This window comes from Prinia subflava, chromosome 10 (genome assembly GCF_021018805.1).
Source record: "Prinia subflava isolate CZ2003 ecotype Zambia chromosome 10, Cam_Psub_1.2, whole genome shotgun sequence".
In the NCBI taxonomy this organism is placed as follows: domain Eukaryota; kingdom Metazoa; phylum Chordata; class Aves; order Passeriformes; family Cisticolidae; genus Prinia; species Prinia subflava.
This window is the reverse complement of record NC_086256.1, coordinates 27,044,346-27,061,120: the sequence shown is the minus strand read 5'-3', so window position 1 is coordinate 27,061,120 and position 16,775 is coordinate 27,044,346.

Below are 16,775 nucleotides of genomic sequence, written 5' to 3'. Positions count from 1 at the left end.
GCTGGTTAAATGGCAAAGGGATTGAAAGCCAGGAAGGAACCATCCTGCCACAAGGCTACTTTAGTGGAGTACCAGCTATCAGATCCATCTCGGCGTGGAGCATGACTCACTGTTTTTAAGGAAGCAATTTCCATCTAAGAGAATTGCTCCTGTATTTTATAAAGGCTCTGCCCAGCTTTGGTTGAGGAGAGAAAAGAAAAAGTGAAGGGCTACTTTTTCCTAGTTGAGGAAAATCAAACTTTCCTTCGAGTAGCTGAGCAGGGAAATCAACACCTTACGTGTTCCCAAGAATAACACAACCCAGTAGTTTTAGGGGGAGAAGTGAGAATCAACCAGCATTGCTTTTCCCAGTTCAGCACTCTGAATAATGAGCCTGCAAGCAGGGGGAGAGCTCCCGAGAGAGGCGTGCGCAGGAGACAGGCACAACAAGTGTCTCAGCCGGGTGGGTATCTGGAGCCATCTCTCTCTAATTTTCTACATCAGTGAGAGCACAGCACAGCACCATCAATCACAGTCAACCTCCCCTGGGGAAGCCACCTCCTGCCCCGCTGTGCTGCGCTGTCCCCCTGTGCTCCTGCCCGTGCTGGGGGCCGCAGGTGTCCCGGGGGCTGCAGGCACTGTCCCTGCCAGGGGGTTCTCATTCCTTGGGTCAGAGCCTGCTTGTGCTCCTGCCTGTCTTCTTCCTCCACCCCTGGCACCTGCTCCTTGCCAGTGCTTCATTTTCAGATGCATCTTCCCCTCCTGGAGTTAGAAAAGGCCAAATGCTCCCTTCATCCCCAGTGAGGAGAAGGAGTGGGGCTGCTTTGCCTGGAATAAACGCACTGTGTGCTGCCTGGGGGAGGCCTGAGGGTGGGCTTGGTGCCTGTACTGCTCACCTGAGGATGGGGAGGGTGGGCTTGGCAGGCCCCATGGAGCCATCAGGGCATGTCCTGGGGTTTGCTGGGGACGGGCTCCTTTGCCCCAGCTCTTTCATGCTGTGCTTTTGATTCCATGCAGCAGCTCTTGGTCCCTCATCTCTCTTTCTGTGAAGCCCTCTGCTCCTTCCTGGCCTGGCTGTGTTCCTACCAGGCCCAGGGGCACTGCTTTGGCAGGAGCACTGGTGGTGGATCTTCTCCTGGCCAGGCACTCTCCTAGGATGGCCAGAGAGCTGGTGGGACACAGATTTGTGCCTGCAGCTTTTTTTTCTACTGCAGCACTGACATAGCTGGTGGGTCTGCTGCTTCTTGCTTCTTCATCTCTCTCATGTGCTAAATTGGGTGCTCTTCCTCAGCTGTAGTGGCTCCTGGACCCACCCAAACCTGGCTGACTCGTTCCTAGTGCCATGACATGGAAGTTGTTTGCAGCTCCATCTCTGACTCCGTGGGCTCAAGCTCCAGCTACAACACTAAGGATTGAGCTGCTTTCTTGGGCACAGCCTTGGAGAGAAGCATTTTCAGAAGAAACTCTTGCAATTGCCACCTCCCTCTCAGCCTCTTCACTGGTTTCTGAGAGCTGCTGAGCATCCTTGACCTCTCTCTCAGGCGTGGTTCCCTGCATGTATCAGCCCTGCTCTGGTGTTGTGGAGCTGTTGATGGCACCTGTAATAGCTGCCTTGTTTACTTCCTGAGTGCCTGCCCTTTCTGTAATGAGCTGTAATTCATCATGGTTTACACAGGGCTTGGAGATACCTGGAGCAAGCAGGGTGTGCCATTAAACCACCTTCTAGGCTGCTGTGTGGGCCTGGGACTGCTGATCTCCCGGAAATGTAAAACAGGGGGGAGCAGATGGGAATGGGGAATAACTGCCTGGCAGGGTGAAGGGGGCTGGCTTGGAAACTGCTGGGAGCCGGCATGCAGGTGCAGATGGATGGTTATGGCAGGCAGGGCAGAGGGATGAAAGATGCCTTTTTAAAGCATCTGCCTCCCTCTCTTCCTCTGCTTTATAACCTGTTTTTATAGAGACTGTATGAGGAACACATTTTTTTTATTAGCAGCTTGGGAGTGGAGAGTAATAAAGATTAATTTTTTTAAATAATTCTTTGCATTATCTTTTAATTTCCTGTGGCAGGGTTTGACTTTTAAATCTGCAAATGGACTTAACTTCTAATGTGCTCATCAGTTCAGAAGTGGCAGCCAAAGGAGCTGTGGGACTCGGTGGAGGTGGGAGAGGCCCCAGAGGTGAGCCTGGAGCCCCAGGAAAGGCTGTCCCACAGTCTTCCCTGGCCAAAAGGATCCATTCAGGATCAGTCCACAGCTGTATCCCCATCCCAGCAAACTTGGAGAGATCTAATCCACACTGCAGCTCATGGTGCCCATTTTGCTTCCCTCTGCTGATGGCAATGACGAAGCTCCCGTGAGGAGGAAGGAGGGAGCCTGATGTCCCTGCTGTGCTGCTGGGGGTGACAGGTCCTTGCTGGCCTGCCCCAGGAGGGTGTGCCCTGCTGGGACCTGTGCTGAGCTGTGTGGGCTGGTGGCATGGGGCTCTCCAGACCAGCCAGACTCCAGGGCTCGTGCTGGCTTCAGGGAAAGGTGCTTACAGCAGTGGGGACTGGGGAAGGGTTGGGAGGGGATGGAGTGTCAGAGAGAAGTGACAACACTGGGGATGTGATAGGAAAGGCTCTCCCTGCCCACTGATCCACACCATCCATCCCAGCCCCCACGAGCACAGACCAGCTGATGCTGCTGGGCTTAACCTGCTTGGGAGAAGGGTTTGCACTGGAGCTGGGGAACCTTCCCTGCCTTGGATGAGCTCTCACACGCCCTGTGGGTGTACCAAGGTGGCACTGGAGCTGGGGACAAGTGATGCCTAGCATGCAGATGGCATCCACCCCAGCCCCAGCTTACTTTGACCACTGAGCACCCCTCAGAGCTTGCTCTGCATCAAACAGCCCTTTGGGGTGAGTGTGCTCTGACTTTCTGATCTCCCTGTAGACAGCACGGTGGAGGCAGAGAGCAGCTCTGTGCAGAAAGGAGTGGGAGCACTCTGGGCCCCACAGGTGTGAAAGCAGCTGCAGCTCAGGTGCCTGGAGTGGCTCTGGGGAGGCAGAAGGGGAAGCGCAGTGAAGGGGGAGCACAGCTGGAGTGTCGATTGAGCCCTGGAAAGGCTTTTAACTGGATTATATTGCTCCTCTGTTGGAACCAGGACCAGGAGGAGAGGGTTTGAAGATGCCTGGGCATGGAGAAGAGCCAAGTCGTGCATGGGGAGCACTGTGACCCAGACTGCTCCTGGCTCCCTCTGACAGATGCCATCTGGAGCGGGCCCTGGGCATGCCTGGGTGTCTGTGTGCCTTGGCAGCCCTGATGGCCAGCTCTGCTGACCCAGAGGACTGTGTTCCCCCTCCTCCCAGAGCTTCTCTGCTCGCTTGGAAGAGTGATGCAGGGTAGCTCAGATCAGTCTGGCCTCACGGCTGCTCCCACAGCTCCCCTTGCCCCTGGGAAGAGGAGAAACCCACCTCAGGCCATCCTCAGGTCGGTCACCCCTTGCCAGGTCACCTGTATTTGTTGGCATTTTGCTGGGCAGAGCTGTCCCTGGGTTTGTGGGCACTCTGCAGGGGATGTGGAAGCTCTGCCTTTGATCTGTGCCGCTGCCTGGCTCCAGGAATCCTGCCTGCAGCAATCAATGTGGTTTGGGTTCTGGTTTTGTACCTTGGCAGCAGGCTGAGCTCTCATCCTGTTGGCCGGGCTTCATCCAGCTGGATCCTCTGGTGTCCAAGGGAATGCCAAAAAGCTTTGGTGCCTGTGGCTGCTGCATGTATTGGGTGGGAAAACTCATTCCTCAGCCTTTTGTTTGAATTCTCCATTTATTCAAGGCTTGAACAAAAAAAGGGACCCTGCCCTCTGCCAGCAGAAGATGACAGAAATGCTCCTGATCTCAGGAGGGAAACTGGGGCTCAAAGAGCCTGTGCCATTGGCACCTCAGTCACACACTCATCCACCCCTCTGAGTCCATCTGCCAACCCCTGCATCCCAACATACTCTGAGTAACCACAACTTGGTGTTTTTCAGCCAAAAGAAGCGTAATTTGTTAAATTTTCCAGGTGTCAGGAAAACTGGGAAGGCAGTTCCTGACTGTCAATATCTGTCCAAGAAGCAGGAGCCTCTCCTGTTGTGGTAGGTTCTTCTTTTTTTTACCTTGTGAATTCACAGAGAGAAAAATGGAAATAAAAAGCAGCAGGGAGAGAGCTGTTAAAAAGCTTAAAGCTGTCACAAGGCATTGGTTAGTTTATGTGCAGTGAAGTATACAAACAAGTTTTCAGCTTGTTAGTTGGAGCCAAGGAGCGGGGTTTTTTTGTGTGATAAATATGTTTTATAGGTCTTTTATGGGATTTTTTAAAATGCCTGTCCCAATAAATTATTTACCAGGGTAATAAAAGATCAAGGAAATTGTTTCAACCGTATCGCTGAGCACCTAAATCCCAAACTTTTACTGGGGTGGAAGGACCCTCTGAATTCCTGTGTCCTTATGAAAGATGGTCCAGGTGTGCTGTTTGTCTGTGGTGTCCTCCTGGAGGCAGGGTCCCCAGCCACCCTGACACCCTGAGTACATCCAGGAGGTCCCAGAGGCTTGGCCCTGGTTCTCCACCCCCTCAGCTCCTGGGGATGGGCAGCATTTCCTTCCACCACTGGCTGCAGATCTCTTGATAGTATCTGACTTTTTATTTAGGTTACTAAGAGATCTCAGAAGCGTAATGGTCCTTTCCGAGATGAAGTGGGAATTAGAAATCCCCTAGAAAGCAGGGGGGAGCTCAAAGGCCATCCCTAGCCCCTGAGGGCTGGGCTGGAAGGGCAGCCATGCCCCCCTGCAGCCAGCAGGGGCCTTTTCCAGCCCGGGTGTCTGGTTTGTTCCTCCTTGCCTGGCATTGGCCTCTGCATGCAGCAGGGGCCAGGTTCTGCTGGCCTGGTCTCCATGGCAGAGAAACCCAAAATAGCCTCGGTGCAGGAGAAATAAAAATTGATGGTGTTCCAGCCACAGAGTCTACAAATACATCTTTTTGGGGCATTAAAGGAGGCTTTAAGATACCCAGTCACTCTCCCTCCCTGCTCTTCCCAAGAGGAAGGAGGGGGATGAGGGTCCTTTCAAAGTCCCCCTTTGGGACAGGGCAAATCCTTTGGCTGCATCCCAGACTTTTGATAGTGAGTGGGATTAGGTGTAACCCCCAGTTGGGTTTAAAAGACATCCAGTTGTTCATGCATTGGCTTTTGTGAGGACTCTGATCAGGAAAGGTGCAGCCCTGTGTGATAAGATGGCCACAAATAAATGTAGACAGGATTTTAAAAGCAATTTCTGATGCTTGAAAGAGATCCTTCTGGAGTGGCCTTCAAAAGGGCTGGTGGGTGGGAAGAGACAGCCACTGTTTCAAGATAGCTCTCAATATTCATGGGAAGAATTATTCATTCAGAGCCTTTCCAGAGGGGAGAGTCCTTGGGTTTCTGGTGTGCTGAAGCGAGACTGGATTGATCCTTGTTTGTGCTGTCTTTGTCGTATGTTAATCCCTCCCTTCAGGTGTCTGCTGGCCTCTGCAGAGTCCGGGGAGGAATCCTTGGCTCCCCGAGTGCCTGATTTGGCTCCTGGGTTCGGTGGTGGTCCTGTCTCTCTCTGAGGTGGTGGAGAGTGGCCACAGCTGGAGCCACATCTGGGGACAAGGAGCAATTTCCCTGGTCAGCCAGCAGGGAGCACAGGGCTTTGTTTGGCCTCCTTCTGGTGCCTGGAGGCTTCTGCAGATCTTACAGGTTTCTGAAATAATTCCTCTGCTACTACAGGGCCCTAGGAAATCCACAGAGCTGTTTATCTCCCTTGATTGCTTCCCATGCCACATTACAGTGGTGGCTTTTGGGCTTCCCATGGGCTTGTCTGACAGCTTGGGGCATGGCCGTGTCTCCAGGTGTGCCAGATGTGCTGGGATGGAAATCCTGGGTGCCTGCTGGATACCCTGATCTGCCCTTCCATGCTCTCCTAAGCCTGGGGTGAGGCCAGGCAGTAAAAAGGGGCTCATTCCTCTCATGTGGGATTTGGGCCAGCAGGAACAGCCCTCTAGCATCTACTCCCTGGGCTGGTGGCTGCCAAAGCTTTGGGGTGTGTTGGCTGCACCCCAGAGTGTGCAGTGCTGGTCCCCACTTCTGTGAGCGGGCCAGGCTGGGCTGAGGGCTCCAAGCCCATGAGTGATCAAAGCTTCATCCTGGGAAAAGTTTAAATCAGCTCTGTGTGCTGTAATGTTTGCTGGGGTCACGGCCCTGTGGTTTGGCTTTTAGGCTGGCAGGTGGGAGCCAGGTTTTGGAGCAGGCTGTGCATCAGAGGGAGCAGAGGCTGGAACACTCTGATGTTTGGCTTTAAAGCAGAAGAAAGGACACCTCTCCCCACATCCCTCTTAATAATTATAAACACGTCCTGCTAGTTTGGGAAAGGATGCCATAATTGAAGGATTGAGCTGGCACAGGGTGGGTATAAGAGCCGCGGATGGTGTGTGTAAGCCAGGCTTAGCATCTCCTCCTGCTCACTGCAGACTAGGCAGCACCACTCGGCTGCCTTCGGTGGCATTTCCTCCTGGCTCCCCTGCTCACGGTGGGAATTGGGCTGCATGTAATTGAAAAGGATGGGGAATGTGCCAGCAGACTGAGCCACATTCCCCTTGGCAGCCTGAGCTGGCTGGGCCAGGGCAGGGGGGACAGGCTGGGGCAGGCACCCGCGTCGGGGGGAGGTGACCGGCGTGACGGGGATCCCAAATCCATCTCCATCTGCAGCTCTCTGGATGTGGCCTCCCGTTGTGAGAGGATTGCCCGTGCCCGGAGGGGGGCTGATATCTCCAGCTGCTGGTGCGTGAGCAGCAATTTTCTCTCATTCATGATCTCCCCTGCCACAGCAGCAGGACAGACACGAGAACTGCTGCTCCTCTGAGCAGCTCTCTGAACCCAGCGCTTGAGCTTGGGAAGCGTCCTCTGATCCGGGCGGCTGCTGCCGGCCCCGGGCTGTGCTCCACCACATCTCCCTGCCCGAGCATCAGCCGGGAGCAGCCGAGGGAGGCCGGGGGCTCCGGGGTTTGGTGCTCCTGGGCACTGATGAGAGCTCATCGCACACAGGGCTCGGTGTAAGGGCAGTGCCCGAGAGGCGAGGCCGTGGTAACCCGGCAGCCCAAGGGTGCGCGAACAGAGCGTGGCAGGATCCGCGTTTCAAAGCTGTTTCTGCGGCTCTGGAGCTGTGTGCTCCCGCTGCCCAGGCACACAGCACGCTGCCCGAGCGTCGGGGAGCCTGTGAGAGCCAGCCCTGCCCGGGACACGCTGAAAGGGAAGGTTCATCACCCGCGCTAATTGCACGGCGAGGCGATGCCAGCCGGGCACAGGGCTGCAGCAGGGGAAGATGCCTTGGAGCTGTGTCCTGCTTTCGGAGCTGTGTGCTGCTTTCGGAGCTGTGTGCTGCTTTCGGAGCTGTGTGCTGCTTTCAGAGGTGTGTGCTGCTTTCAGAGGTGTGTGCTGCTTTCAAAGGTGTGTGCTGCTTTCAGAGGTGTGTGCTGCTTTCGGAGGTGTGTGCTGCTTTCGGAGCTGTGTGCTGCTTTCGGAGGTGTGTGCTGCTTTCAGAGGTGTGTGCTGCTTTCGGAGGTGTGTGCTGCTTTCAGAGGTGTGTGCTGCTTTCAGAGGTGTGTGCTGCTTTCAGAGGTGTGTGCTGCTTTCAGAGGTGTGTGCTGCCTCACTTGGCTGCTGATGGCAGAAGCATCCCCGCCACAGAGCCACAGGATCACAGAATATCCTGAGCTGGAGGGGACCCGTAAGGATCACTGAGTCCCTGCACAGGACAACCCAAGTGGAGGCTGGCCACGCCAGCAAGAGGAGATTCTCTTAGGGAGAGCCAGGTCCTGCCTCACAGCCTTTGGTCCAGGCAGCAGAGACAGCCATGGGAGCAGGAAGTGAAATAAAATCCAGCGGTGATGAAATTATTTGGTTTTGTATTCCAGTTACAGCAGGGATTGAGTCAGGAATGACAGCCAGGGCCTGGCCATGATTGCAGGACACGGCCTCCTTCACCACACACGGGGCTTTTTTAGAAAAATGGGGTTGGTTTTGGCTGTGAATTGGCTTTTTTCTGTTAGTATTTTCTGGAAGAAATTCTAGAGGGTGGCTGGTTTTGGGCAGCATGGCACCATTTTCATTTCTCTGTGCTGGCCAAGCCGGTGGGAGATGGAGCATCTCCTCCACAGCACTGCTGGCTGCTGCCACTCCCAGGGCAGCTGCTTCCCTAGGGGAAGAGAGAGAGCACCAGCAAATCCCAATTTCTGAGTGATTCCAGCCTGCCCTGCCTGGCTCATGGCTGGGACAGGCTTGGACCATCAAATTCTCCAGGTGATGGGTGAGCAGACCTCCACATTCCTTGGTGGCCCTGCTGCTGCCCAGACCCTCCAAGCCCACACCAGGAGCAGGATCCTGATACTTGGCTTGTGCTGGAACCTTGTGAGCCTCAGAGGTGCTGGAGTAAGGAGCAGTGAGAGGGAGAGATGCTTCTTCTAGGAAGCAAAATTAAATAGAGCAAAGTAGTGGCTGAACACAGCAAGTAAGGCAGTTCAGTGTGTTCCCCCATCACCAGACTGAGTGGGGAACAAGTTGTTTTTATGAATAAAACTGCTCTGGGTGTGTCCAGGTCAGGCACCTGTCTAGGTCACCACTGTGCACTTACTTACATTTCAGAGGGAACCATCAGGAAAACAAACAAACAAAAAAAAAAAAAACAAAACCAAAAAAGAACAACCAAAAACAAAAAGAAAGAAGAAAAATGCCATCTGTGCCACTCAAGCCCCCTCAGTTCACTTGGGCTGTGGTCCAGAAAAGCACTTAGGCTTGTGTGAACGCTTCTGGCAGCAGTGTGCAGTGTCCCTGCCTGGGCAGGCCAGCAGGGCCTGGGGCTCTGGGGGCCAGTGAGCCCCTGCCTCCCAGCACCCCCACGAGATGCCCAGCAGGGGAACCCCTCCTGGCCCCTCCTGATCCAGCTGTGGCTGAGCCTGGCTGGGGAAGTTAGTGCATTTTTTGTTTTATTTTACATACCCCTGTCAGGAGTGGACCCCTTCCTGGAAACGAGGACTCACTCCTTCCTACTGGGAGGGCTGGAGGCATGCAGGATATCAGACAGGACACCTTTTCTCAGACAGACAGGTACTTTGGGGTCGCTGGGATGTTGAAGCAAAGTCCTTTGGTCACAGGTCTGGCCTTAGCCCAGTCTCACTTTCAAGGCTGCATCTGCACAGTTCTGCTTCATAATTACTCAAAGTGCAGTTGCCAACACTGGTGTGTCTGTGGAACCTGCACGAGGCTCTCCTGGGAGCAGCAGCTTCCTTTCCTGGGGTTTCTCTCCAGAAGCACCCCTGTCAGCAGCAGGGTGGGCCAGGCTTCTCCCGTGGCTCACAGAACTCACCCAGAGAACAGAAGGATGACAAGTAGCTCTACAGCTGAGAGCAGAGCTGGATCCAGCAAGGTTGCCACCATGGTAACAAGTGACAGGACAAAAGGAGACGTCTTCAAGTTGCTGCAGGGAAGGTTTAGATTGGATATTGGAAAAATTTTTTTTCACTGGAAGAATGGTTGAGCGTTGGAGCAGCGATGCAGTTGAGTCATCCTTCTTGGAAGTGTTTGAAAAATGGGTGGATGGGCACTTGGTGGGTTTGGCAGTGCTTAGAGGTCTTTCCCAACATCAACGAGTCCATCATCCTCTGGCTGCCAGGCTGCCCTGCTCTGCTGAGACAGGGCACGTGGCTGAGCACCCCTGTGCACACTGTGGGCTCCCCTGTGCCAGCTCTCAGCGTGCAGGGACCACAGCACCAGCACCACTTGTGCTGTTCTACAAGCCTTGGCCAGGTCGTTAACGGAGGAGGGAAATAAAAAAAGCAAGGCCTCCAAATGGATCCCAGAGGGATTCCCTGTAGCAATTAGCTTTATACTTGAAAACATATTTCCAGTCTTTACTGCCTGCTCTCTGTATTTGAAATAATTTTCTACCCAATAAACCTTAGTAGCCCCCAAACATAATTTTAGCGGTGCATTAATTAACAACAAGGTGACCTGGTGGTTCAAAGCTGAGCAAAACCTGATGCATCTCAAGGCAGTAAGGCAGCATTTCCAAGGAGCTCTCGGGGCAGCACGTGGAGGCAGGAGCTTTATATAGGACATTACCTAAGGCCTGGCTGGCCCCAGGGCAGTCTGGGCTCTCAGGTGCTGACAGGCACCTTCTGCTTTGGATAACCACACTCGAATTTGAGACTTCAAAGCTCTTTTCTGTTTTTTAATCCTTCATAAAGAATAATTTTGGATATCTGTTAGGCTTAGGAAGGTCTCTAAACCTGAATAAACCCCTCACTTCCTGTGGTTGGGTGTTTCAGGGCTTGGACATGAACACCAGATCCCTTGAGCTGTTGCAATCTCCTGCCTTCCCTGTGATTTCTGTCCCTGTGGGTGAGTGAATCAGCTGAAAATCCCCGGTGACTCCTTGCCCACTGCTCCCCTGGCACTAATTCACACGGGAGGGAAGCACAAGGCTCGAGGTGCCTGGCTGCTCCTGTGGGCACAGCCACTGAGTCACAGCTGGTGAAGGCTCCTGGGCTGGAGGAGGCATCAGCTGGAGAGGGGACATGGATTCACCACACCCCATGGGGCTGGTGCACCCAGGGCTGGGCTCCTGCCAGCCCAGTTAAGGCAGTCCCAGATCCCCTCTGGGATCTGTTCCCATCCAGAGAGCGGGCGAGGATGCAGGAGCACCCTCAGGGAGGCTGGGAATGCAGCTCTGGGGCTGCTGGAGAACGATGCAATGCCCTCAGCAGATTCCAGCTGTCTGCCTGGGAGAGGACACAGCCTCTGGCCATGGCCAAGAGGATGGGCACCCTGCTGGCTGCCACCAGCGTGGAGGCAAGCAGAGCAAGGATCCAGGGCCACCTGGCCTCTGAGCGTGTAATCTCCTGCTTAGCAGGAGATGGGAGGGAGCATTACAGGCTGCTGCTGCCATCGGGGCTTGCAGCTATCACGGGCTCATCCTGCTTTATCTGTTGCACGTGAAATATCCCATGTAAAGCCATCCAAAGCTGCAAAGCTACCCTAATCCTTCCCAAAGCCAGCCTGCCCTTCCCTGCAAATATTACATTAGATATGCTTATTAAACTCACTCAGCTGAAGTTTCACTTCCAGCCGGTGGTGATAGTCTTGAAATGCCATTAAGGTGATAATTATGTCACGTTGTGCTTCATCCATGTTTTGGGTGATGATTGTTCACAGCTGCTGCCAGCTGTTGAAGCGGTGGTAGATGCAAGGGAGGGTTGTGGCAGAGTGGGTGGTGGGATTCCAGCTGGATAACGTGAGGGTGCCAGGCTGGTCAGGGACCCTCCAGGCCACATGGGAGTCAGTGCCAATGTCTTGGGGTGACCGACACAGCCACTCTCTGGGGCTGGATGATGGGTGGGAGGTTCCCAGTCCTGCCTTTCCACATCAGGGTTGTCCCCATGGCCTGAACTGGTGCTCTTTAATACCTTCATAAAGTGCCCGAAGTTCTGCTGGAAAACAGAGTGATGAACTTCATGATCAGAGAGGAGAAATGGAAGGGAAGTCTGACATGGGGCTGTTGTGGCTCCTTCTTACTCTCCATGGTGTTGTTAGACCTGGGTCCCTTTGGTTTGACTATGAGGAACAACTCTATGTGAACAGTCTATGAGAAGCAACTTGTCAGAGGTAAGGGAGCCACGGATGTCACTTTGCTCCTGGCTTTTCCACTCGGATGGAAGGCTGGATTAACTTCAGTTATTTCTATGAATCTTACGTGGAACTAATTCCCACCAATTCCACATAGATATCTGGGGGGTAAGGAGTTGCAATTCGAAATTTAGCAAAGGTGCAATGGGTGGTTATTTTGTGATTTAAGTGAACCTTGTTTATCCTGCAGTTAGCTGTAATTCCGCTGTCTATCACTCATCCCACCTGCTCTGCCACAGCCCTGCTGAGATGATCTGTTCCTGGGCAAACCCTGGGAACTCAGAATGTATTTCCTCCCCGGTTAAAACTGGATTCAGCAGAGATGAAAGTGTCCCCTCACTTTGCTGGTATTGAGTAAGAGCAGGGCACAACCTGACATCCTGGCCCAGTGGGATTTGGAAGGCTCAAGATTCCCAAGACCTGTTGAGGTGTCTCCCTGGGCTGCAGTGGCCCTTCCAGGGGAGAAATCAGTTCAGATTTTGCATGACGTGGGATTGCTCTCAGTGACTTTGCCAGTCTGAAGTGGAGCAGGAGGATCCTGTCCCTGCTTTGGCCTAGGGAGATACCAGAGTCTGCCCGGCTGCTGGGTAGCTTGGAGAGGGATCCAGGAAGGACAGCAAGCCAGGAGGACACAGCCACAGGGCTGTGGGAAGAGGCAGCACTTCATTCCTGTACTTGGCACTGCTGAGGCACCTCAGATCCTGTGTTCAGTTTTGGGTCTCGTGCTACAAGAAAGATTTTGAAGTGCTGGAGCATGTTCAGAGGCGGGCAATAGAACTGGACAAGGGCTTGGAGCACAATCCTTGTGGCTGAGGGAGCTGGGTGGGGTTATCCTGCAGAAAAGGAGGCTCAGGAGGCACCACGTTGCTCTCTACAGCTGCCTGAAAGGAATCCCAGAGGTAGTCACAGAGGTGGACAGACGGGCATGGCATGACCCTGGGCTCCAGCACGGGGCATCCCCTCCTCTGCCTCCATCTCCCCACTCCTCTGAACCCCTGGAACTGGAGCTGCTGGCAGTCGTGTGCCACCAGTCATGGGTGGGGAGTGATCTGGGTTAGCATGACACTGATGTAAATTTAAAACTTTCTTTTGCTCTCTCCGCTAGCAGCCTTGTATTTTCAGGAAGAAAGAGAATGGGAAACAACTTTTTTAATGAAGTCGGGCATTTAAATTCTCTTTATACTTAGTCCTATCTGGAGCTCTTTACCCAAATGAAGCAGAAAGCATTTACAGCTGTATTCTCCATCACACCAACCAAGGAATATATTCATTTGCAGCAACATGGCACTCAATGAAGTGGAAAATAAGGTCCCAAAATTGAGCTATGAAATGGTTTCAATGAGTAGGACAAGCCCGCTTGGACTCCTCTGACCAGTCACTTCGGTTATGATAAAAATTAGTTTGATTGAACACCTGAGCCGTGGCAGAGGTGAGGCTGGCCCTGGGATGGCTCTGCTAGGGCTGGGTTTGGGGCTGGCTGCTCCCTCCTGTCCTGCTCATGGCTTTGCCTGCCCAGCAGACCTGGGGGTGCCCATGGGCGCACACGGATGCGCCGCAGGCGATGTCCCCTGCGTCCTCCTCCACTCGGCCGCAGGAGGGGACAATGCCAGCAGCATGGCAGCCCTGGCTGGTGGCAGCACTGCAGCCCTGGCTGGTGGCAGCAGTGCCCACCGTGCACACAGTGGGCATGTGGCAGCCCCGAGCAGGGATGGGGACGGTTCCCCTTGCCGGCGCCGCAGCCCGCGGAGGACGTGAGCGGAGCACTAAGCAGTGCCGGCCCGGCGCCAGCGCAGGGCCTGCTAATTGCTTGTGATGCCTAGTCCAGCTCCATCGGCACGAGCAACAATTGCTACTGGAAATGCAATTAATAATTAAGCGCTCGGCGCTGGCAGGTGTCAGCAGGAATGCGCGGGGCCTGGCATCTCCCGCCTGGAGGCCTCGCTCTGCGGGCACCGCCGGCGGGGCGCAGCCCTCGCTGCCCGCATCCCTGCCGGGGAGGATGCAGGTCCGTGCCTGCAGGAAAGAACTCGCTGCTGGAATTTCCCCAGCGTGGAGGAGCGCTGCCTGCTCCGGGCAGCAGGATGAGGGGCCGAGGCTGCCTGCCCGGCTGGTGAGACCTGTGTGCAGCCCCCTTCTCCCTGCAGGGATGCCTCCAGTGCAACCCATCTTCACCTGAGACGTTCAGTGGGTATTTTCTGCTTTTGCTGTACAGACAGGGTGATTTGGGGTGGGGATGACTGGCAGCACTTCTCCGCAGAGTTGGAGGTTGGGAGCATAACCCCAGGGCAGGCACAGGGTGGCTGGGCTACCACAGCTGGGTGATGCAGCCCTGTCCCAGCCACGGGGGCAGCTGGGGAGAATGGCAAGGAGCAGAGGCATCTTAATCCTGGCTGGACAAAGCAGCACCCTGATGGATTAAAACTCCTTCTGAGATGCTGCTCTGGCTCAGTGCAGCCTCAGGACCCCCTGTGTCCCCGCTCACAGGCTCTGCCAGCGTCGCTTTCACTTGCAGTGCTGGCTGCTGCTTGTGGTGACTTACAGCCTTCTTCAAGCTGGCTTTTATTTTTAATTACATTTTGCCTCTGAAGATGGGCTGCTTTGCTGGTTCATTATTTTCCTCTGCATTTTTTTTTCTTTTTTCTTTTTTTCTCTTTTTTTTTCTCATTTTTCTTTTAAAGCCCGACAGACTTTAGGCTCGCTGAGAAATAGCTTCACCCTTTAGGAAAGTGCAGAGCCTTTTTCCTGAGTAACAAAATGTTGATTTGCTACCACAGGGCTGAGTGATGGTGATTCCCTTATTAAACTGCACTTAGAGGCAGCAACTGTCAGGCAGGGATGGAGAGCTTCTCCGATAAGTTGGAGCTATTCATTATTAAATTATCTTCATTCACTCGAACATCTCATTTTCATTGAATTAGATGAAAAGTGCTCAAAGGCAGCTGCTGCAGCGGCTTGGAGGCTGCCAGGAGCAGCGTGCCAATGTCACTGCTGGCCTTTCCTCCTGCACCAGCCAAATCTGACCCTTTCCCACAGATGGATGGGCCTCGTGGCTGGTGTAAATCTCCTGGAACTGCACCTGCTGATGGCCTGACCTTGGAGAGCTGGATTCACCAGCTCTGAGAGGGGACTGACCCCACCAGGGAGTGAGGTGATGTGGCCCCAGCTGTCTGCCAGCTTGGCAGCAGTGGCGAAGGTGGGTGTTCCCAGTAACTGGGGGCCAGTGTGACCTCTCAGGAGGGCCTGTCCCAGCGTTTTGCAGGCTGTGTGCTTTTCTGGGGGACTGCAGATGGATTTGGTTCAGTTACCCCAGGATTTACCCCTGCTCCTGCTGCCCCCTGCCCTCGTGGGACACCCTCCTCAGGGCAACCACAGGCTGCATCAGGCCAGCTTCAGCCCTGGACGGCAGAGGAGCTGTTTGGTGGCCCGTGGTTGTTTTTGTGGGAGGATGCCATCTGGCTGCCTGATCTCTCTGCTTCCACCTTGGCACCAGCTCCTGGCACGGGCGCACGGCTCGGCACCGCACCAGGGCTGCGGGCGGGGCCTGCCAGCCCAGTGCTCTCCACGGCGCCTCGTGGAGCCTGAGCTGCCTTGAGGCTGCCCCTGGGATGGGGATAAAAGACCTTGGACAGGGCACACCGTGCCCAGGCGTTCCTCATCTCTGTCCCAGCCATATGCCAGGTTGCATCTTTCCCTAGGAGAGCTCAGAATTAGGAACTCTGGCTGCTGCTCAGTCCCGAATGCCTCGGGAGCAGGCAGCACCCCTGTCCTGTCTGCTGTGACAGCCTCACCGGGCAGTGCAAACGCCTTTGCTTCGCTGCCCTGGGTGCCGTGGAGCCCCTCTCACCTCCATCCCTCCACCACCACCTTCTCCCTGGCAAGCACCGCTGGCCCCGTGGAGCAGCTCCCCAACTGTTGCTGTTCCTCGCCAGCGAATCTCGCCCGAAGAAGCTGCTTTGATCACTGCACTTGGATTTCAGCCTTCAGCCTTGATCAAGGCAGGAGGAGGGACGAGGCAGAGCGAGTACTCGCGGGCTCTTTGGGGACGGTCTGGGAAGCAGAGCTGCTTCTCCAAGAAAAGCTGCTTCAAAGTAAGAGGCGGCGCTGCCAGAATAAGAGCGAAGCAGGCGGGCAGAGGAGGAGGAGGAGGAGGAGGAGGAGGGGGAGGAGGAGGAAGGCTGCTGGGTGCCAGAACTCCAGCTGGGATGGGGCAGGTGTGAGTCCGGCACTGGAGGTGGTGGCATTGCTGTGAGGCTGGAGCAGCTTCTGGGAGAGGGCAGGGAACCAGGTGCTGTGGAGGGGGAATTCTACACTTCCCCCTGTGCTTGATTCTGTACCAGACCTGTTTTTCTGTACTCATTGGCTTTTTCAGCTCTCCAAACTTCCCCAGCTGTGGGCGCCTGGCACCGAGAAAGTTTTCAGAGCTGAAAAGGGGCTGCATTTTTTCCTTCTGGTCAGTGGTTTCCTCCCAGTGTTAACTGGTGGGGATGGTGATGCAGGTCGGGTGTTTTGGACCTTGTGATGGCTCTGGGATGGGAGCAGGGGGACAGAGCACCCCTTCCTTGCCAGCATGGTCTGGATGTTTCTGCTGTAAGGGCTTTGTGTTGCAAGAAGGGATGAGTAAAGCACTGCTCAAGGTTTGATCAGATCAGAGCTTCTGGTTAATGGTGATTAATGGCCAGCAGGAGATCTCTTGGGGCTTTCTGGCTTTGTTTCCCCCATCAGTGCCAGGGAATTCTGTGTCAGCAGCTCTGGAAGGCGTGGGCCATTCCTTTGTGGGCTGAACTACCTGGGAGAGGAGCAAGAATCGAGCAGAGATGCAAAACTTGGAGGTCCCATGAGCAGGGAAAAGCTCTGGCCAGAGACCACCCTTTGATCCAACCTGCTCCAGCAATCCTCCTCCTCTCTCCTGCTCCCACCCCTCTTTGCTGCTGCTGCCTTCCTCAGGTGCTCACACATGCACCTCTCGCTTTTCCTTTCAGCTACAGATGGCAGGCAGGAAAACCAGCCAGCCAGATGTGTTTTTCATAGCTCCCAAACCAGGCATAACTAAACATTTACATTTATTACCAATTAGAGGGGAAACAGACT